Source organism: Pseudonaja textilis, chromosome 7 (genome assembly GCF_049901715.1).
Source record: "Pseudonaja textilis isolate UNSWEBS1 chromosome 7, rPseTex1.2, whole genome shotgun sequence".
In the NCBI taxonomy this organism is placed as follows: domain Eukaryota; kingdom Metazoa; phylum Chordata; class Lepidosauria; order Squamata; family Elapidae; genus Pseudonaja; species Pseudonaja textilis.
The window spans coordinates 38,436,650-38,459,916 of NC_141996.1; the positions used below are offsets into that span (position 1 = coordinate 38,436,650).

The 23,267-nt window shown below is 38.5% G+C and overlaps 1 long non-coding RNA gene across 1 annotated transcript in view; it reads left to right on the forward strand.

Moving 5' to 3' along the window:
- LOC148125308 (uncharacterized) overlaps positions 1–23,267 on the forward strand; it is a 42,228-nt gene that overhangs the window by 13,585 nt on the left and 5,376 nt on the right. The window contains exon 3 of the long non-coding RNA XR_015744331.1: positions 9,910–10,020. This is a non-coding gene — a long non-coding RNA (uncharacterized LOC148125308). The remainder of the gene's footprint in view (positions 1–9,909; positions 10,021–23,267) is intronic.

The following is a 23,267-nucleotide window of genomic DNA, read 5'->3' on the forward strand; positions in this document are numbered from 1 at the left end:
GTTTCCTGACCGGGGCTAGTGTTAGTAGTGGTCGTTACATAGCTGTCAGGGTTTGTTCTGTTATTTTTCTTGCTCGTGAAGGGTCTCCCCCCTCCCTTCCTACTTTGTTTTGTCTGTTTGGGGGTCTCCCCCCTCTTCTCTGGTTGTATTTTGCTTGTTTGAGGGGTCTCCCTCCTCCCCTATGGTTTTTTTTTTAATTTTTATTGGTTTTTAAAACAAACTTAAAGAAACAAAACATAAAAACATCAAGTCATCTTCCATATATATACATACAGTGTGCCGGTTGGTTTACAAATTGTTTTGTGCTTCCATTTCGTAGTCTTCAATTACAATTACATTGTATATAATCTCATATTTTCAATCAAATATTAAATACATTAATATCATTATTAATCAATCATTTGACAATACTTTTATTCATTAATGTTTTAAGAAATAATCATATTTTACTTAATTTGTTTTATGACAGTTCATATTATCATCCCAAATCTATCCTAGAATCATTTTGTAGATATAATAAGAAAATAATACATCTTTATATATTTATTATTTTCTAAGAATCTACATATTTCATTACTATATTTTATTGTCTATCCATTGATAGAATAGATCCCAATTTTTATAAAATTGTTTATCATCTTGTTCTCTAATTTCAAATGTCAATCTACTCATTTCAGCACATTCCAATATTTTCTTAATGATTTCCTCCTGTGATGTTTTCTCATTTTTCCAGTTTTTAGCAAAAACAATCCTAGCCGCTGTTAATACATTTACAATCAGGTATTTCAAATCTTTACTATATATTTCAGGTAAAATTCCCAATAAAAATATCTCTGGTTTCAAATCTATATGTTTTTTTGTCATTTTTTCCAACCACGTGTGGATTTTAGTCCAGTATTTTTTAGTGTCCGCACAAGTTGACCACATATGATAATATGGCCAGGTGTCTGATGACATTTCCAACATTTTTTGGATTTATTCTTGAACATTCTTGCTATTCTTGTCTGGGAAAAATGCCACCTGTAAAACATCTTATACAAATTTTCTTTATATGCTGTTGACATTGTCATTTTATAATTTTGAGACCACAATTTCTGCCATTTCTCTAAATCAATCCCATATCCAAAATTCTTCCCCCAAGCAATCGTAGTTTTTTTAACTTGTTCTTCTTCTAGTTTAATTTCTAATAAATATCCATACAATTTTTTAATCACCTTTTCATCAGTACCTGTCAAAATCTTATCTAAGTCAGTCAGTTTATCATAGAAACCTTTTGTTTTAAAATCTTTACCATACTTTGAATGTATTTGCGCATATGAAAACCAATTCATTTTTATACCTTGTTCCTCTAGTTTTTGTATAGATTTAAGTTCACCCTTTTCATTCAATATTTCACCATATCCAACTGTTTGTTCCTTTTTGTATATTACAGGATAAGAAAATGCTTCAATAGTCGATAGCCAGACTGGAATTTTCAAATAACATTGTCTTTTTATCTTCTCCCAGTTTAAGCACAGAGACTCCTGTATATAATGTCTTCTAAAATACCCCTGTGTTTTAGTTCCTTTATACCATAGAAAAGCATGCTACCCCAACAACAGATCATGTCCTTCTTGTGTCAACAATCTAGTATTTCTTAATGTTATCCATTCCTTAACCCACATCAAATTTGTAGCTTGGTAATACAACTCCCAATTAGGCAAACCAAATCCTCCTCTTATTCTAGCATCTTGCAACAGTTTTAACTTTATTCTCGCTTTCTTACCTTGCCATATATATTTCAAAACAATTTTATTTAAATCTTCAAAATAGTCTTTTCCAAGCCTAATTGGAATTGTTTAAAACAAATATAAAATTCTGGGTAATATATTCATCTTGATTGTTGATATTCTCCCTATTAATGACAGTTGTAAATTTTCCCATTTCGCCAAATCTAGCGCTATCTGCTGTTTAAATTTGATATAATTATTCTCTTTTAGTGTACTACATCTTGCTGTCAAGTATATCCCCAAGTACTTGATCTTATTCGTAACCTGAATTTTCAATAGGTCTGCCAGTTCTTCCTTTTGTCTTGATAACATATTCTTTGTCAAGATCTTTGTCTTATCTTTATTTATTTTCAAACCAGCCACCTTTCCATATATCTCTATCTTTTCTATCAATTTTGATGCTGTTTCTAATGGGTCTTCTAAGATGAAAACCAGATCATCCGCAAATGCTTGCAACTTAAATTCTTCCTTTTTAATTTTCGTCCCTTTTATATTCTTTTCATCTCTAATATTTCTATTTAGCACTTCCAAAATTAACACAAACAACAGAGGTGATAGTGGGCACCCTTGTCTCGTTCCTTTTCTTATATCAATAGAGTCTGTCATTTCTCCCTCTATCATTACCTTTGCCGTTTGCTTATGATATATAGCTTCTATTGCTTGAATAAATTTTCTAGCAAAGCCCATCTGTTCCAGCAGTAACAACATGAATCGCCAATTCACATTATCAAATGCCTTCTGTGCATCTAGAAATATCAGAGCCATTTGTTTTTTAGGATGTGCCTCGTAGTATTCCAAAGTGTCCAAGATTACTCTCATATTGTCTTTAATTTGTCTCTTTGGCAGAAATCCATTTTGATCAGGATGGATAAAATTGTTTAAATATTTTTTAAGTCTTTCTGCCAATATTGAAGCAAAAATTTTATAATCTCCATTTAGTAGGGAAATAGGTCTATAGTTCTTGATTTGTAATGGATCGGTCTCCTCTTTTGGAACAAGTGTGATATAAGCTTCTGACTATGATTTAGGAATCCTCTTCTTTAACATAACTTCATTCATAACTTCTAGCAATGGAAGATTCAATGATTCTTGTAATGTTTTGTAAAATTCTGCTGGAAGTCCATCTGGGCCTGGTGCCTTACCATTATTTTGCTTCTTGAGTGCTTCAGTTAATTCCATCATTGTTATATTGCTTTCTAACATTGTTTCAATCTCTTTAGGTATCTGGGGTAAATTAGCATTCTGTAAATATTGTTAACTCTTTCCTCATCAATATTCTCTATGTGCATATTTTCCTATAATAGTCTTGAATGATTTTCTTCTTCTCTTTACTACCATAGCAAACTTGGCCTTGGTCATCTATTAATTGCAATATTTTCCTTGATTCTTTCTCCTTTCTCAATTTATATGCTAACCATCTACCTGGTTTATTTGCATCTTCAAAGTAGTTCTGTTTAGCACCTCCAATTTTCTGTGCTAATTCTTGTTTTTCTATTAGACCCATTTTATGTTTGGTCATATCCATGTTTAACTTAATGTCCTTTCTCTGTGGCATTTTCTGTAGCTCTCTTTCAAGTCCTTTATACTCATCCTCTAATGCCTTAGAGGCTAATCTTTTCATGGTATTTCTTTTCCTTGTATAGTCAATTATCAAGCCTCCCATTGTATCCCATACATTCTGGATTGATGTATCTTCTTTTTTGTTTTCTCTTAAGAAAAAAGCCAGTTCTTTTTCCATCCACTGTGTGAAGTCTTTTTCCTTTAAAATAGTATTATTTAATGTCCATCTAGATCTTCTTCTTTGTCCTTTCCATTTAATTGTCATTGGATTGTGATTTGCCCAAGTACTTGTTTCAATATTTATTTCTTGAATATTAGTTAACAATTCTGTTGACATCCATATCATATCTATTCTGGACCATGATAAATGTCTATCTGAGTAGAAGGTGTATTGTTTAGTTTTAGCATTTCTTTCTCTCCATGTATCTTTTAAGTTTATTTCATCTATCATTTAAAAAAAAGATTTAGGGAGAATCTTTCTGTTTTGCTTTATTGTTTTCTGTGCTGTATAGTCCAGTTTGTTGTCTACAATTCCATTAAAATCTTCCATCATAACTATATTAGCATAGTCCAGTTCAATTATTTTCATATGTAATTTTTTATAAAATTCTTCTTGATTGTCATTCGGGGCATAGATTGCAATCAGGAGTGTTTTCGTATTATCGTCCATTATTTCCACCATTAGCATTCTTCCGTCATCATCAGTATAAATCAATTTCGCTGGGATGGTCTCTTTAATATATAAAACCACTCCTCTTTTCTTGCATTGTGTCAAGGAGGTAAATATTTTCCCTAATTTTGGCTGTATCAACAATTGTTCATATTGTTTTTTAATATGTACTTCTTGTAGGCAGATTATTATGGAAGGTTTTCCTTCTTTTAACGGCTGAATTAAGTCCATTTATATTAATTGTAATCAATTTTTTCCTCTTCCATGGTTATATTTTGTAGTTAGGTTTGACAGCTCTCGTGGATCTTGGTTCACATTGTTCTTTGGCTTCCTCCTTTCCACCTACTGCATCTTCTTCTTTTTCAGTCGTCATTTGGCAGTCCTCTTGGAATTCAATTAGTGAAATTTCTTTTTCTGCCTCTTCCTCTTTCCTTCTGAAAAATTCTGTATAAAATGATTCAGCTTTTTCAATTGAGTCAATTCTATATCTCTGTTCTTGCCATGTGAACATTAAACCTTCTGGAATCAGCCATCTATATTTCACCTCTTTTTTAAGTAGCAATTTGGTCAAGAATCGGTATTCTCTTCTCATCTCTCTCACTCTTCTGGGTACTTGTTTCAAGACCACAACCTCCTTATCTTTGTATTTCAATGTTTTCTCTCTTGCCACTTGCAATATTTGCATTTTAATGGCTTTCTTTGTAAATCTGATGTGAACTTCTCTTGGTAAGCTATTTTTCATTGCATATCTTGTGAAGACTCGATAGACCTCATCTATTCCATCTCTCATTTTCTCTTCAGTTATTTCCAAAGCTTCAGCCAATATTTCTATCATTATCTCAGCTAGATTTTGTCCTTTTTCTTCCTCTATGTTTGGAATCTAAGATAAAATTCTGATCTGTCCATCTCCCATCTCAGCATACCACTTTTATCTTGTTCAACCACAGTTAATCTGTTATCTATGTCTCTAATCTTCTTGTCTCTTTGTTTATCTTCTTCAATTTTTTGGAGTCTCTCATCATACTTCGTCATCATTTGTTGGATGTTCTCCACTTTTTCATCAGTTTTCCCTGTTCTTTGTTCGATTTTCTCTATTCTCTTTTCATTATTCTCTGATCTTGTTTGAATGTTTTGAATTCCTTGCATAATCATCTGCAAGGTCACTTTTTCTTTTTCTTTCTCTTGCCTTAATGTCCTTGAAAAGAAGTCTCAGTTCTTTCTCAGCTATGTCTGGTCGAAGAATATTTCCAAGCCTCTAGTTGGCAGTGTTACAAAGTTTCTTTTGCTTTCACTTTCCCCCTCCTTTTCCAAGCAAAATATAATAAGAATTAATTAAAAAAAGAAAAAGATATTAAAAAAATAACTAAAAGGGACTCTCTAACCTAAAATATTATAAAGTCAAAAAGGAGAAAAAGAATAGATGAAAGAAGAGAAAAAAACCAGTCCAGTTTCAAAATATAAGATCATGTGTAGAAAATCCAGCAATGAGAAAAAAAAAAATTACTTTGACATTCCTGTTTAAAATTGCCACTTAATCATTTCTGTCAAAACTTTTACAGATTCTTTCTTTTCCTTAGGGTGTCCTTTCAAATCTTAAAATAAAGAAAAAGTTCTCACCAAACCGGCACACTCTCTCTTTCCGTTCTCTTTTGTTTTGGAGCTGTCCCAACTTCAGCAGCTTTAATGGCTGCCTCTTTGCCGCTGGCAAAAAGAGCTTCTCCTGGATCTACCAGGGACTTTGTTGTATCCCTGGGATCAGCAGGATGCACTCTTTACATTCACCGTCTCTTTGGGATGGTTTAGATCCACTTGGACCATCCAGGAGCAAAGATATCGGCAGCGATCTCAGACCTCCAAGATCACATGCCGTATTGTTGCGACGCCAGCTCTGCCTTCCCCCTATGGTTATTTTTGAGGGGTCTCCCTCTCCTTCCCTGGGTTTTGTTTGTTTGAGGGGTCTCCCAACTCTTCCCTTTTGTGACTCTAGATCTGAGCTGGTCAATGTGCCTCCACCAGCTTCTCCCATCCGCGGTGTCTACCCTGTATGAACAGGGTCCAGTTATCTGGGTTACTTTTGCCAGTATTCACAGTGGTTCTCCTGTGAGATTTTCTGCATATACTGGGTCCCGTTTGAAATATGCGCCAATTACTGGAGGAGTCTGCTGGTTTTTCTTGGCTATATGTGGGGTGTAGTCTGTCTAGGTGTGATCTTAGTTTCCTCCCCATTAGTAACTCTGCTGGGCTTTTATTTGTTGTTGCACTGGGTGTCATGTGTTGAATGGTTAGTAGCTTATCTATCTTTTCTTGTGTGTTTCCAGGCCCCAGCTTTTGTAATGTTTCCTTCATGTAACGTACCATGTGTTCCACCTGTCTGTTCATGGCTGGGTGTCCCATCACTGTCAGTGCATGCCTTATCCCCTGTTGTGCTAGAAATCCCTTGAATATTGTTGCCGTGAATTGTGGCCTGTTGTCAGATACAATTAAATCCAGCAATCCATGTGTTGCAAAAAGTTTCCTGAGCTGTCTAATGATGGCTTCTGTTGTGGTGAAGTGCATGATGCTTACCTCTAACCATTTGGAGTAAGCATCTCTGACTATTAGAAATGTGTGTCCTTTGGTTGGGCCTGCAAAATCAATGTGTAATCTTGACCATGGTCCCCATGGTGTTTCCCATTCGTGTTTTGGTGCTGTGGGGGTGTGTTGGCCTCGATTCCTTTTACACATTGCCACCCAATCCCCTATTTCCTTATCCATCCCTGGCCACCATACATAACTCCTTGCCAGGGCTTTCATTTTTACAATGCTCAAGTGTCCCTCATGTAATAATTCTAGTATGCATTTCCTTAATTTGTCTGGTATGACCACCTGATCCCCCCATAGTACACACCCCTTAAGCATTGAAAGTTCTGTTTGTCAATTCCGGAATGATCTGATGGTCTCATCACTCTCAGTTTCTGGCCATCCTTTTCCTACCCAATTTAAAATCCGGCCAGGTTTTTGTCTCTAGTTGTTTCCCTAGCGATGTCTGCTGCCGTTACAGGTAGGTTTTCTAATGTCTTTATTTGAAGGATCGATGTGGTTGGTGCTGCGTCGTCTTCTATGTCAGGTAGAGGGCAATGGCTAAGCGCATCAGCATGATTTATGTCCTTTCCGGGTCAATAGGTCAATTTGTAGTTATAGGCAGCCAGGAATTCCGACCACCTCGTCATTTGTGGTGACAGTATATTAGGTGTAGCTTTGTTTCCTGCAATGATGCCCAGGAGTGGCTTGTGGTCTGTGACTAGTGTGAAAGTTCTCCCATAGATATATTCATGGAAATGTTTTATTCCGGTAACAGTGGCCAATGCCTCTTTGTCTAGTTGACTGTAGTTCCACTCCAGCTTTGACAGCGTCTTTGAATAGAATGCTATGGATGCTTCTTTCCCATCTGGTAATATGTGGCTGAGTATAGTGCCGACACCGAATGGTGATGCATCGCAGGTTAGTGTTATTGGAACTGTCTTGCTGTATTGTATTAGTACGCAATCTGATGTGATCAAGTTTTTTATCTCCTGGAATGCCGTTTCTTCTCGTCATCCTCAGGACCAGTTTGCTTTCTTGTCAAGCAACCTGTGTAGTGGTTCCGCAATGGTTGCTTTCTGTGGTAGGAAGTTATAAAAGTTAATGAGTCCTAAGAAAGCTTGCAGATCAGTCATGGGGCTTCCTTGATTGCTCTGATTTTATTTTCAGTGGGGTGGATTCCTTCGCTGTCTATAAGGTATCCTAGGAATTCAACTTTGCTGGTGGCTAATTGACACTTCTCCTTTTTTACTTTTAGCCCCGCCTCCTTGAATTTGCCTAGGACTTCCCTTAGGCAGTCACGCAGTTGTTCTTTGTCCCTGGCTGATACCAGGACATCATCAAAGTATGGTACCATCCCTTTTATCCCTTGCAACAGATGTTCCATTAAGCTCTGGAACACCCCTGGGGCGACGCTGATGTCAAATTGTAGTCTATTGCATTTGAATGCTCCCCTGTGCGTCATGATTGTATGTGCTTCCGCTGTTTCGGGGTCAAGGGGCAACTGTTGGTATGCCTGTGTGAGGTCTAGTTTCACAAAGATTCCCCCCCCCCCCAAGGGAATGTAATAGATGCTGTACCACTGGAACCGGGTATGCGCTTTGTTGGAGCACATGGTTAAGGGTTGCTTTGTAGTCCCCACAGATGCACACCAATCCATCAGGTTTAATTGGTGTAACAATTGGGGTTTTCCGCTTAGCGTGGTCAATTGGTTCTAAAACCCCTTGTGCGATGAGTTTATCCAATTGCTCATCGATTTTTGATTTTAGTGCGAAAGGAACCTGTCTCGCCTTTAGTCTTACAGGGGCTATGTTTGGGTTTAGACTAAAGGAAATTGGGTACTTGCCCAGTTCTCCATCGAACACATCTCAGAATTCTTCCATCAGGTCACCTTCCCACTCTGTCTCAATGATGCTGTTTATCCCTGTGACTTTGATTCCTAAAGGTGCAAACCATTCGAGTCCCAATAGGCTAGGTCGATTCCGGTTGACTATGGTTAGTGGAAGGACTCTGGTGTATTTTTTGAATGTTACCTTGAATTGTCCAGTACCTACTACAGGGATTTTGTTCCCCTGCTAGTCTTTCAGCGTTAGTGTTTGTCTTTCGAGTCCTTCCTGGCTTATGTCTGGTAACAGTCTTTTTATGGTGTCCCATGATACCATTTACAAGTATGAGCCTGAGTCCATTTCCATCCGGCATGGCTGGCCTTCTATGGTGACCTGGACATATACTTTCCTGGCGTTTGTTGTGTTGGAGTGTCCGATGGTCACCGTCTGGTGTGTTTCCTTTCTTCTGTTGTTTCTTTCCATCGCCTGTTTCTGTTGTCTTGGTTCCAACGGCTCCCTGTTTGTTTCTCTCACTCTCTCTCTCTCTGGGGGTGGTGTATTCCATCTTTGTCTAGAGCCATAGTTCTTCCTTGCTCAGCATGCCCTAGCAATATGTTCCTGCCGTTCACAATGTTTGCAGACTGCATCTAGGAAACGGCACTTGGAAAGTGGATGATTCCACTCGCAACCGGCACAACAAAATTCTTTCCTTTTTCCATTCCAGTCCCTTCTGCCCTGTTCTGACTGGAGTTGATTTACCCCTTCTTCCTCGTCGTCTTCCAATGGGGACTTGATGTCCTCATGGTGAGTTGTGCTGGTGTTTTTTTGGGTTTCCAGTGGTGCTTAGTTCAACTTCCGCATGGCGGCCGCCGATTTCTGCATTGCTTCTGCTGCAGTAGCTTCTTCTATTGCTTCTTGGACTGTTATTTTGGGTTTTGTTAATAATTGAACCTGAAGTGTAAGTTCTCTCAGTCCCAGGACCACTCGGTCTCTCATGGCTTCATCCATGTTTAGGAATTCACACGCTCTGGCAATGTCCCCCAGCATTGCAATGAAATTGCTGATGCTCTCACCTTCTTTTTGGTCATGCCACTAAAATTCATGTCTTTTGATTAGGCACGAAATGGTTGGTGTGCAGTGAGCCCTCAGTATTCTTTCCAGGTCTGGCCAGGCCATCGTTTTCACGTCGGTGGGTGCCGCTAATGCTTTGGCCATCTTAAATACTGCATGACTGCAATGAGTGAGGAAGATGGCTCTCTTCCTGTGTTTGGATACATTATGAAAGTTGCTCCCTTCAAGGAACATGAGGAATTGGTTGATTTACAATTCCCAGTCTTTGGTTGCTGGATTGAACGGTGCGGGTTGTTTCCCATCATTTCGCCTCGATACGGTGCTGGTGTTCATCAGTCGCCACATCCTTGCTGGTTCCCTTTGTCTCAGTATCCCACCTTCATCTCCAGTATTAAGTCTTGGGAATGAGACTCAGGACACCAGCATAATTTTCAATTGTTTTACTTCCATCTAGGACTGAGTGCCTGAAGAAACAGCGGCAACCCTTTTTATACTCGGGATGCTCATGGCTGTGGCCAGTGACGGCTCTTCAAATTTCCCACCTCCACAGACCGACCAATTACCAGTAAGTATGCTAATACATAACATCCTACATGGCATGGGGCTAGCTACCTATGGAAACATCTTTGTCCTTTTACATCAGCCAGTTCCATCTGGTCAAGCATGGAAGATATTGCAGACCCTGTTAAAAAATTCCAACTGGAAGAGTCCTGGAAGAGAGTCTTCTCTGCTTTGTCCCCAGCCTGGTGGAAGACTTTTCTCTTGGAGGGGAGGTGGGTCTCCCAATATCCTGGCCTTTTGAAAAAGAGTTTAGATAAGGCTCTGTGGCCTTCCATGGGGAGACTAAAAGAACACACAGCTGTGGGACTGGTTAGTCCCCTGAAAGCCCTCCCTTCCCCTTTTAACTAATTTTAATAGTACTTAATCACTCTTACTTCCTCCTGTTTTTAACTTTTAATATACTATTTTATAGGTTAACATTTTAAAATGTAACTCTTTGGGGGAAATTGGTAGTTCAGATGAAAGATAGGTAGATAGGTAGATAGGTAGGTAGGTAGGTAGGTAGGTAGGTAGATGGATGGATGGATGGATGGAGAGGAAGGAAGGAAGGAAGGAAGGAAGGAAGGAAGGAAGGAAGAAGGAAGGAAGGAAGGAAGGAAGCTAGGAAGGAAAAAATGGTTCCAGGTATTCCTGGCACATGGCAGCTAAGTTGTTCTAAAATTAAACCCCCAAAATGACTGCTTCTGAATCCATAATCCTTTGTTTTTATTTATAGATGAGATCCTTAGCAACTCTCCTATTCTATTCCCAAACATGTATAATATAATTGAATTAACACATCTAACATACGATATAAAGGCATGTGTAATATTTTCTGATTCTATTTTTAATTGTACCATATTTTCTTTGATTTTTAAAAAATAACGTTACCTGTATAAATTTAAATGATTTAAATGAAAACTTCTTTTGGTGTTTTCTGAAAGGCATATTAAGTTTGAAAACATGAGCAAAATATTAAACCAATTTGAAAATCATTATGAATGCATAATAAACAATTATACTCTCATCTTATTCATATTTTATTTGTTGCTATTTTTGTGATATGAATATTCTGAGATTAAGAAACTGATGCTTGAAGTTAATTCATTACATTTCCATATTACTTGACTATTAATTCCTATATTCATGGGGTGTTTCTTGATTACCAGTTTTTCTTTCAATGATTTGACTTTGTAAAAACAAAGGAATTATGAATGTTTCTACTTTCTCCCTGTCTCTTCCCTCTAATTATAAGTTTCTGTGTGACATTTAATCCTATTTTGAAGATTTTCTTTTTTTATATGCATAAATTTTTATTAAAACTTTAAATAAATAAAAAAGAAATTAAACAAAAAGCAAAAAGTTGAAGAAAGAATAGAAAGGGAAAAATACATTAAAATAGCTTCCAATACTCTTCACAGCAGTTCTAAGTACAAATATATTTAATCTCTCTCTCTCTCTAAAGTTAAGCATATTATACTTCTTTCTATGATATATAGTATGTAATCATCTAAGCATAAATATTTTTTTCATTTGTGCACAAAAAGTATATAAGAATTTTGCAGTCACCAGTAAATGTAGATAATGCTATTTAACTTGTTTTTGATAATGAGGAACATATGTTTGATTTTAAATAGTGATGCTGTTTATTTAGAAAATTTATATAGCTGCCTATTTACTGATAGCAACTCTAGTTGTCTTACAAACAATAAAAACACAGTAGGGAAAAAAAAACCCAATACCAGCCCTCCCATCCACTCCCTACATTTATGCTGTAAATGTAGTTTGTGTACTAGGACAAGCCAATCCTACTCATGCCAGCAAAGAAAGAGCATATTTTGGATCCTGCCAGTCAAAGAACTCTAACTATTGGGATTCAGAAGAAGAGGCTTTTCTGCTCTAGTGCCTGTCTTTGGAAATCCTTCCCCTCTAATGCAGGGGAGCAGATGCTGGCTCAGGAATTCTGGGAATTAAAGTCCACAACTCATAAAAGTGCCATAGTTCCCACTTCTGCTCTAAGGTAAGTTGTGCCCCCACCCAGGGCTGGGATTCTACCAGTTCACACCTATTTGCTAGAACCGGTTGTTAACATTCTAAACAGTTCGGAGAACCGGTTGTTAGAAGAAATTACTGGCTTAATCCTGTAAGGAAGACAGGAAAGAAACATTCTGGTGTTGCTTACAGAAACTAGCTCTCTGTTAACCCTTATTACATTCTTGGCAGGACTAGACTTCCTGTCTCTGGAACTGCTCTGGAGTTTTTTCCTTCTCCTTTGCTGGTACTTTGCTTGTGTGGAGTGATCATTCAAAGTTACAATGGCACTGAAAAAAGTGACTTATGATTGTTTTTCACACTTACGACTGTTGCAGCATCCCCACAGTCATGAGAAGCCAGGTGAGGAGATGCATGCCTCGATATGAGTGATATTGAGTTGGCCATGCCCAGCCAATAACAGGACCACCAAGCCACGCCCACCCAGTCACATGATCATCAAGCCATGCCCACCACCTAAGCCATGCCCACAGAACCAGTTGTTAAAATTTTTGAATCCCACCCCTGCCCCCACCCTCCTATCCTTCTGCAAGAGGTTGAACACCTGGTTCTGCTGGTTGTTCTGGGAACCAAATGCGGGAGTTCCACACTGGAGGTGGCTGCTGAATTGATGCCGGACTCCATCTCTCCCACTTGATACTCTCCATCTTCCCATCTTTTCGGTAATCAAACTGATGCACTCTTGTTGTGGTTTTTGTAATTCTGTATTTTATTCTATTATTTTACTTGTGATTAAAGTCTTTTCATTTCTCCCTTTTTATTGTTGTAGGCCACCTAGAGTAATCCCATGGTGAGAAAGATAGCAAATAAATTTAACAAATAAGTAAATAAATATTACAGTTTGCCACACAGTCAGCAATTACTTCAGATTGGATTTGGCATTTTTGTCTATCTATTGAGTCCTTCCCAAGGATCTTGGTATAAGCAGATGTCGATTACAGTATTATTATTATATATAAAATAGCATGAAATCACAGCTGCCAATTAGCTTCCATTGACCTTTAATCTCATCAAGTTCTTCCCAAGAATATAGGATGTCGCAATGGATCAGCAAAATACATGTGTAGGTCTCAGCAATATGCCATTTTAATTGACAGAAATTTTGTGAATGTGCATAATTTCTTAGTGCAAGCCAAGATTTTGGAGTATGGCACCCAGTGTGCCAGTAGCCACTGGGACCACCACTGCCAGTTTATGCCGTTATCTTTCAACTTCATTTTTCAGGTCTTAATATTTTGTGATCTTCTCCAATTCTTTGTTTTCAATTCTACTATCTCTTGGTATTGCGATATCAATTATCCATATTATTAACCATTATTATCTATTATTATGTTTGTTCTCATAGTCAGCCAGATGTCTGGACTAGATTTAGCATTTTTATCCACCTATGAAGCCCTTTCCAAGGACTTGGAATAATATTATTATCATCTCATTTTTTTGTTATTTGCAACTCATACCTAATATCATCCTATTTTTATCCAACAACAATTCTGTGAGGCGGCTGGGTTGAGGAGAATGACTGACCAAAGTCAGTCAAATGGCTTTCATGCCTTAGACAGGATTAGAACTCACGGCTCTCTAATTTGAATATTGTATAGTGTGTGTCTGTGTGTGTGTATGTGATTGTGTGTGTGTGTGTGTGTGTGTGAGAGAGAGAGAGAGAGAGAGAGAGAGAGAGAGAGAGAGAGCATTCTGGGGCTATAATTTGCCGTATAACCTGCCTTAGCGTAATGTGTGCAATATAATTACATGTCAGGATTTTGGTCTAATGTGTGTAAAGCTGGAAAGTAATAGTATTGTTTTATTGGACCAACAATCAAATTATATTGGTTAGTCATCACAACTTAAAATCCATCTATATATACATATATGTGTGTGTGTGTGTGTGTGTGTGTGTGTGCAAAACAAGAAGGGGATGTGTGCTGTTTGTTCATTTTTGCCACAATGTGACAGCAGGATTGAAAATTAATAGTCCCAATAGGCCACTTGCCCAAAAGTAAGATGGCATCCAGAATTTAAAGTGAAAGCAATTTCAGCAAATTAAAAGTCTGCCAACTGAAGAAATGTTTTCCTTGTGAGTAGAATGACCCGCTCTAGTAGGGCTACAAAATCATTTATCTGGTTCTGGCTGTGTTAAGAGAGATGAGTGTGCATACAAGCAATTCTCAACAAATCTTCATAGATAGTTCTTTCATTTATAATATTATTTCCTTATGCCAAAAATGTTTGGATGTAGTAATCCTAGCAACCATAACAATATGATTTGCTTATTTTGAATATTTTTTCTAAGTTGTTTTGCAAGATAGCTTTCCTGACATTCCAGGTCTTGTACAAACACATCTTTGGATTTTGGAATTCAAAGTCTGACTAAGTTTGTGGTTCTAAATATTTCTGTGGTGCTCTTTCTAGCATTCCCCCTATTTTCCATGTACGTAGATCTAGATTGTCAAAATGAAGGATTTGATTATTTTATTGAGTTAAGATTACATTGTGAACCAGTATTACAAACTCATAAAATGATCAATAGGTTATTCAAAAGGACCTTATAGAGAATAATGAAAAATGTAATGCATGTGTAAATCGGAAAATTACATCTTCCAAGTTCTTTTAAAAATAATTAAACAGAGTGTCTATTGGGCATGTCTAATTCAGATGGCATTATTCTTTTTGTTTACGTGCTATGCTTATGGTAAAAAAGATTGGTTAAAATTCAAATTACTTGGCTACTAACAAATTCCAACTGATTATGCTTCGCTTCTTTACCCTGGATAAGTTTTATTTGCAAACCTTTCACATTGTTCCTTCAGATACAGGCTTCCATTTTTCATATACTGTTGAAAGGTAAAAATACAAGCACTCCGAATTGTTCAGGCTTCTTATTGACTCCCCCTCTTTTTTTCAGCCTAATTCTAAGCCATGATGTAGTAGGCATGTCTAATAATAGAGGAGCTTCAAAACAGACCCTTTCTGAATGAGGCTTAAAATAAGCAACATGGCTTCATGGCTTCATTAGTTTAATTAACACTTAACCAGGAGGAATGGATACCCTTCTCCTCTTCTAGATGGCAAGGTACTTAATTGGTTGTGTGTTTCTCCTCTACAAAACCAGAGATAAGAATATACACACCTGTTTATAAAATCATATTAACATCCTTGAATGAAAACTGTTACATACTCTGACAAAGGCAGCTGACGTTTGCATGAAATTTCATAACTTCTCCTTGTAAACATTGAGGGAGATGTGTGGTCCAGAAACATGAAATATAAAACCTTTTTGAAAAACTAAGGCTCAGAAACTTTTATTTGTTTTGACCATATTATATATTCCTAAGCTGAAGTATTGCCATTTTCCCTTATAAAGACATAGAACTTCATGGTTAAATGAGCCGCTGAAAATCCATTAATTTCCAGCATTGAAATTCTAAACATGATTATCAGCATTTCAACCCCCACACATAATATATAAAATCCTCTACAAAAAAAAAGCTACAAATACACTTTATAGGCTCAGCTTCCATTTCAGTGCAATTAGGGCACAGCCAGATGACATTAACTTCATATCCTCCAGTCTTAAGTTGGCAAAAATGTATGTTGACATAAATTACATTGCCCAACTGCTAAGCATCATTATGCTTAGTGAATAGTGCTGTCCTTACAGATTGAACATAAGTAATTGGTGGATTCCCCTGGCTTTATTTCTCCTTCCACCAAGCATTATTGCCCATGGGAAAATCAATAGCTAATTGCTGTTCTCAATGTGAGGCTGGACAAGTGTAGGCAGATGCCTGAGAATAAGGATTTTTAGCCACCTTTCAATATATCTGAATGAAAATGTTGTAGTGTGGAATGTACAATGCCCATAATTTGCCATTCAGACTATTTTTGAATGTGGGTGTGGTTCTCTTTCAAAAGAAAATTATATCTACGTCCAAAACTAGCCCAGTGACAGTTTGCAGGTAGGGAAGCAGAGAGCAAAGTAGAAAATAATTCTTCTGCTTAAGCTCCTTTCTATATCTACTTGCATCTTCCATTTATACTTGTTGCCTATCATTAACGCTAACAGGTATGGAACAGAAGTGTAGAGTGAAGTTTGAAAGCATGATTAATAATGAGTGACTGTCTCTTAGTGCTTCAAGGAAAGGGCAGTGCTACTGTGGCTGGCAGCAGTGAGAAGTAGTCCATGTGCATTAGGCAAAATGGTGTAGAAGCCGGAAAACAGTACAGGTAGTCCTCAACTTACAACAGTTCATTTAGTGACTGCTGAAAGTTACAACAGCACTGAAAAATGTGACTTATGACTGTTTTTCACAGTTACAACCATTGCAACATCCCCGTCAAAATTCAGATGCTTGGCAATGGGTTCCTATTTATGACTTGCTGTGTCCCAAGGTCATGTGATCACCTTTGTGACCTTAACAACTGGTTAACTAAATTATCAATCGCTATGATTCACTTAAGAACTGTGGCAAAAAAGTCATAAAATGGGACAAAACTCACTTAACAAATGTTTCACAACAACAGAAATTTTGGACTCAATTGTGGTCATGACTACCTGTACCATTATGTACTGATCAAATTAATAAATGCAATAGAAAATATTCCCATGAGGAAGTTTGTCAGCAGAAGCGCTATAAATCTGTGATGCACTCATCCTTAATAGAAATAACAACAGGCCAAACCAGGGTCTTTCCCTATTTAAAACGATCTCTATGGAGTTAGGACAGGAGGTGCAGTGATTAGAGGAAAGAAGACATGTCTACAACAATGTAAAGTAGCCAATAGAGACTGGGCAAATCCTAGCCTCTAACAGGCATTGATGAAGAGTCTTAAATTGCCTCCACAATAAATATTTGTCGGAAGAGGAAGGAAAATGTTGTTTTGGCAGCTAAAGATGACTTGGACTGGGTATCAAACAAAAGCAACATCATGAAGAGGTGATGTATAAACATGGTTACTGGAGTATGTTTTGCTGGGGTTAGGAGCACCTGAGGGGAAGGTGTTAGATGTACATGATTTTGGCATGCTGGGAAATGCCACATTTTAAAATAACAAACACTTTTACAGTACGAATATAGCATAATTTTTCATGAATGAGAAGCTATTTCCTCAGATGCATCAAATGTCATTCTCAGTGATCAGGCACATAAGCACAGGAGCAAAGGAGGAAAAAGATTGCAAAATGTAGGGTCAAATTCAAATGAGTATAATAAGAACAATATATCACAGTTCAGTTAAAGCTGAAATATATGCCAAATAGTCTATTCACAACAACAGTAATTGTGGATTGTTTTATTCTGCATATATTTTCTCAAATAGCATAGTATAATGTATATATCTCTATATATTACATTTCTGATGACTAGGAAACCCATGTGTTCATGCAGGATAACTAGAATCTTAATTATTAAAATATATTAGGAATTAACATCTTGAGACTCCAGGGTCATATGTGATCTCTATTTTCTGTGCCGTTGGAACAATTTGCAACCATTACTGTTGAAAATATATTGGCATATTTTATCCATTTTTTAAATAAATAACTTCTAAAAATTGCAGTGTAAGCCTCCAAATAGCCTTAACATTGTGCAAAAAATGAAGAAAGTAATAAATCCAAGACCCAATCTTCAAAGACCCATTCATGCCCTACTTTGCTTCACTTTTCTGCCATGGAATATGCAGCAATTTGGACCCAAAATGGGGTATGGGGCAGTTGTGGGATTCAGTTTTTTTCACTACTGGTTCTGTTGATGTGGCTTGGTGGGTGTGAGTTGGTGTAGGGTCATGTGACTGATTGGGTGTGGCCAACTCAAGATCACTCATGGCAAGATGGGGCAGCACCTTGGTGTGAGTGACATTGAGTTGGCCACGTCCAGTGAGTCATATGACCAATGCTGCAGAGACTGGGTGAATTCCTACATACCCCCCCCCCCCACCGCCCTTGGGCTGACAAAATAAAAAGTCCATCTAAAGATTGCAACTGCCTACTGAGTCTGCCTGCCGAATGCTGGCAAAAGGAGGCTAGGGGGGGAAAAGAGAAGGGCGAGAAGGGAAAAGAGAAGGGGGGATGCACAAAGCTTACTTGGCTACTCACCAGCACGATTGCTGCCTGGGATGATGGGCAGCATCGAAGTACATTAAAGGGATAGGCTGCGGCAGTTGCCTTCCAAGCAGCTCTGCTGTGAAGGGAGGCAGAAAAGTTCAGCCGAGTCTTCTGCTTCTTCTCAGCTTCATAATGTTTACACAGCAAACACACACACACCTCATGGCACCGGGACCTTCTGCGAGGGGATGGTGCATGGGCAGGGAGGCACAGCATTCCATTCCTCTGGCTGGTTCTGGCCATGAATGGCACCAGCAGGCCATGGGGTACATGGCTGGCACGAAGAATAAGGCGGTGACAACAGTGATGGGACTTCAAGCCTCTTTTTCAGTGTGAGAAGCCTCCAGCTGCCGCCTCTTTGCCAGCCAGAACTGAACCAGCAACAACGGCCTGAGGCTTCTCGCACCAAAAACTACTGGCAGCTGGAGGCTTCTCATGAAAGGTGGACCAGCCTCCCTGTGTCCCCACCACCACCAAGGCAGTCCTTTGGAAGGTGAGAGAGGTGGAGGGTGAGTGGGCGGCATGCAGGCGGAGGCCTCAGGGAAGCCAGAGTCAGGGACTGGTGCATCCCCTGACCCCAGGCAGAGGATGAGCAGGTGGGTGGCATGCAGGTGGAAGGATGGTGAGAGCCAGGTCTAAAAGGTGTCCAAGCCTCACCATGTCCACCCTGAGGCAGTGGCCTAGACAGCCCGGGAGTTGGCACTTGACCGGGGTTTGCACCGGCAGCAGTAAAGGCATGTAGGCCAGCCTAGGAGTCGACTCAACTGGGGCTTGTGGCGGTGGCAGCCTAGGTTGGCCCAGGAGTCAACTTGCAGCTCACTCACCTCTCACAGGACTGCAGCGGAAGGCAGGCAGCAATGGCTAGCAAAGGCAGGTAGTAATGGTGGGTGAAGGCAGGCAGCAAATGGCTGGTTAAGGCAGGCTAGCAATGGTAGGTGAGTGGGCAAGATGAGGAGTTACTGGTTGGGGCGGGGTGGGGTGAGGCGAATGGGCAGGGCGGTGTGAGCGGTTGGGCGGTGTGAGTGGTTGGGTGGTGTGAGCGGTTGGGAGGTGTGAGTGGGCAGGCGAGGTGAGCATACAGTTGGGTGAGTGGCAAGCAGGCCAGCAGCACCTGCGGGACCAGCCAGAGGTGGTATTTACTGGTTCTCCAAACTACTTAATTTTTTTGCTACTGGTTTGCCTGAATTAGTCCGGAGTGGATGAATACCACCTTTGGTATGGAGAGGGTATTAGGTTCATGTGTGTTTTCTGTACACATCAGCTGAAGATTAAGGAAGCTGTGCATTTACTTGGGTGGGTGTGATTTGGGTTAAATAGGCATCACGGAGGCAGTGACAATTTGGTGGCATGTAGTCACATACGCTATCAGTATCTCTTTTATGACTGACAGGAACAGTGAGTATGCCTAAGCTGGATTTAAATACCTTTCCTGGTTTAAATCTGAATAATGGTGTCAACTATTATAAGCACAATGATGTTAGAGTGACAATACACACAATGTGATGTAATTCCCTAAATGATATAATAATGTATGCATTTCATGATGTCTTACTGTACTCGTAAGTCATGCAATCTGGATCATCTTATGAAACATATGTCATCATGTTTCCCCTTTGTTCTGGATTCCTGTACTGTATTGCCTTCTCTGGCCTCACATTAAGAACTATTTATAGCAATAAAGGAACATAATGGTATCTAATATCTTTCTAAAATTTGTCATATGATAGCTGCATGTTAGGGTTAGGGTCACCCTAATCCTAATCATAAACATTTTCTAATTGCACCATTTTCTTATGAAAATTCAACATATTGCACAACTGCATTTATTGTACAGATACTCCTCAATTTACAACAGTTGATTTAGTGACTATGTGAAGTTACAATGGCACTGGAAAAGTACTTATGACCGTTTTTCACACTTACGACCATTGCAGCATCCCCATGGCCATGTGATCAAAATTCAGGTGCTTTGCAACTGACTCATATTTCAGATGGTTGCAGTGTCCTAGGGTCCTGTAATCATCTTTTGTGACCTTCTAACAAGCAAAGTCAATGGGGAAATTAGATTCATATAACAACCTTGTTACTAATTTAACAGCTGCAGTGACTCACTTAGCAACTGTGGCAAGAAAGGTCATAAAATGGGCAAAACTTACTTAACAAATATCTTAGCAACAGAAATTTTGGGCTCAATTGCAGTTGTAAGCCAAGGACCATTTGAATTACATTGTATTTAGATGTTTTGACAAGTAGTGCACCAAAAAACTTTTACAAGGAAAGAATCATTTAAAAGTAATAGTCACAGAGAAAGTATTTTGAAACTCACTAACAATCCTTAAAAGGTAAATTAAAACATCTGTGTCACTTATCTCTAAAATGTCAAGAGAATAGAAGCAAATTATAGATTTAGAAAGGTGTAGGGAAACACATACCTGTGAAGACAATCATCTGAATAAATGCTGTCTGGGCAGGTTTATAAAAACCAAACTGTCTGTCAAAGAAGAAAAGCTCTAAATCACTAAATACCGTGTTTCTCATATAATAAGACCAGGTCTTTTTTTTTTTTTTTGAGCCCCGAAAAAATGGCTAGGCCATCTTTTCGGGGGTGACTTAATTCCCCCCCCCCTTTGCATCTTCGGGCAGCCGGTGACGGCTTGGATGTTGACCTCGGCATTGGTGGGGCACTTCGTATCGGGGTCAACGCAGGCAGCACCATATCCGAGTGTGCAACAAAAGTGCTTCCTAATGTCAAGCCCCCCCACCATTCCCCCCCCCCCCATTTTGCATGTTTTAATATAGGCCTTAATTTGGGGGGAGGGGCTTAATTTCATTTCATGCCTATAAAACATGCTGGGACTTCCTATTGGGGGAGGCCGTATTGTTGGAGAAACAGGGTATTTCCCAGAGTAAAACCTTGAACTGAGCCTTTAAAACAATATAGAGTATCACCAGAACTGACCCTTCATTATTGGACTGACATGTGCTCATTAAGAGTCACATTTTGTATCTAGTGTAGTAAAGTAGTGTGGGGATGACATTAGCAGATTTTCATAAGGCAAAGTCATAGAAGAAAGACGGCCAACTAGTTTAGTGTGACAAATGCTGTCCAGACAGTATATAGGTAATGGGAATTAAGATAGAATTGATAGAATTGATAGAATTAGATTCATCTAATGTCCAATTTTTTGTATAGCTGACTTCAAGTTGTAAAAGAATAGTGATCTTTCATCCATAATGAAGGAGCAAGGGGACAGGCACAAGCATGCTGCTGGGGTCCAGGAAAGAGTGAAGGAACCTCCCCCTGCCCAACCAAGGGTCAATTCAGTGACCAATCAGGATTACAGATGTGACCACATGACATGAACTACATTTCCCAGGATGCATTAACTACATTTACCATGAGGTATTCCCTTAAGGGGACAGCTCCCAATTCTAACTTAAGTATCTCAATTCCCATTACCTATATACTGTCTGGACAGCACACTAGGGTTGTTTTATTTTTTTGCTGGGGGGGGAGGCAGGGTGGATATAGGACAGGGCTGTCAAACTTGCGGTGCATGAGCTAGATGCATCATGCGTTGGCCACGCCCATGTCTGGTTTAGTGAAGGGGGAAAAAGTCAAGATAAGTCACATGACAACGCTGTGACAACACAAGTTTGACACCCCTGATATAGGATAACAATATTCCTAAACATGTTTAGGGAGCCAATTATGTAACATTTGCTTCTGGTTCTCCAGAAAACAGCCTATCCAATATTATACCGTTTATACAATGTGCATAACTGATTTATACTCTTACTATTTCATGAAAAGAATTTATTAAAGTTGGATATAACTAGCAGATGATTCCAGATTTGTTGGAAATTAAATTCCAGATCTAGGATGTCACAAGTGGAGTATTTTCTTTGATAAGTCAAAGAAATAGCCCATGTCCTCAAAACATATTGCTTCCATTTATTGTAGATATTCTGTAAAATTGAAAATGGAAGAAAAAAAGCGACAGGAAGAGGAATCATGTTTCGGGAGAGGTGCTATCTACAAATACTGTATAATGATCTGTCTTCAACTAGGCCAGTGCTTCTCAATCTTGGCAGACTAAGGAATTCTGGGAATTGAAATCCACACATCTTCAAACTGCCAAGGTTGAGAAACACTGACTTATACTCTGCAATGAACTCTGAACATAGGCTGAAATGAAAGATTACACTCAATGAATCATTAAATAGTGACTTTAATTACACTGTTTAGATTCTATTTGCAGTTATGTTTCTGTGATGGTTACTTTCTTGTATTTCCCTTTTCTTAATAAACTCCTTTTATATATTGAGAGGTTCTATCTGGAGTTTTTACCACATACAACCTTACCCTCATGCAGGACAATGTAGTTCCACAGCTATCCTTTGTGTTTCAGGATATTTGAAAGATTTCTTACCTGGATTTTGGCCCAAAGGTGTTTTAATTTCATGAATTTTCTTGGCGCTGAATGGAAAGTTTTCCAGATGAACAAACTTTTGCCACCAGAAAGTTCATTTAAACTGGTGGCAGCTTATTATTGTATCTTCTAATGGAAAAACTTTTGAGGAAAAAGTTTTTATATTACCCTTATAATCTATAATAATTAGACATACTTTTTATCTATTGCTATTTATTAAGCTTTACATGACATGGAAATGCATTAATACATCTTCTTCTGTTGTTCAGCCCTTTAATATTATATGACACATTCATATTATTAACCAATGTGTCTTTATTCTAAACTGTAGAATTATCTCCCAGTCAGGCAGTGATATCTGTGCATATTTAGTAAATATATTTATTGAATATTATTATGCTCTGGGACTTGGTAGGAAGGTTTAAGAAAACATACTTACAGTTCTGCCACAAAGTTGTGTTTGGATTCAAGTGATTTTTTGAGAAGTAGACATTTTTTTCTACATGAGTGTGACCATTGACTATTGTTTCTAATTTCATGGTGCATAATTTCTATTTCTGTCTTTTCCTAGAAATCCCATAGGGCTCAATTATGGAAGCATAATATTATAAATAAAATCCTTTTTCTGAAAGTACCTTTCATAAATTTTACTGCACTTTTATCTATTTGTCATCTTCCAAAGAGCTT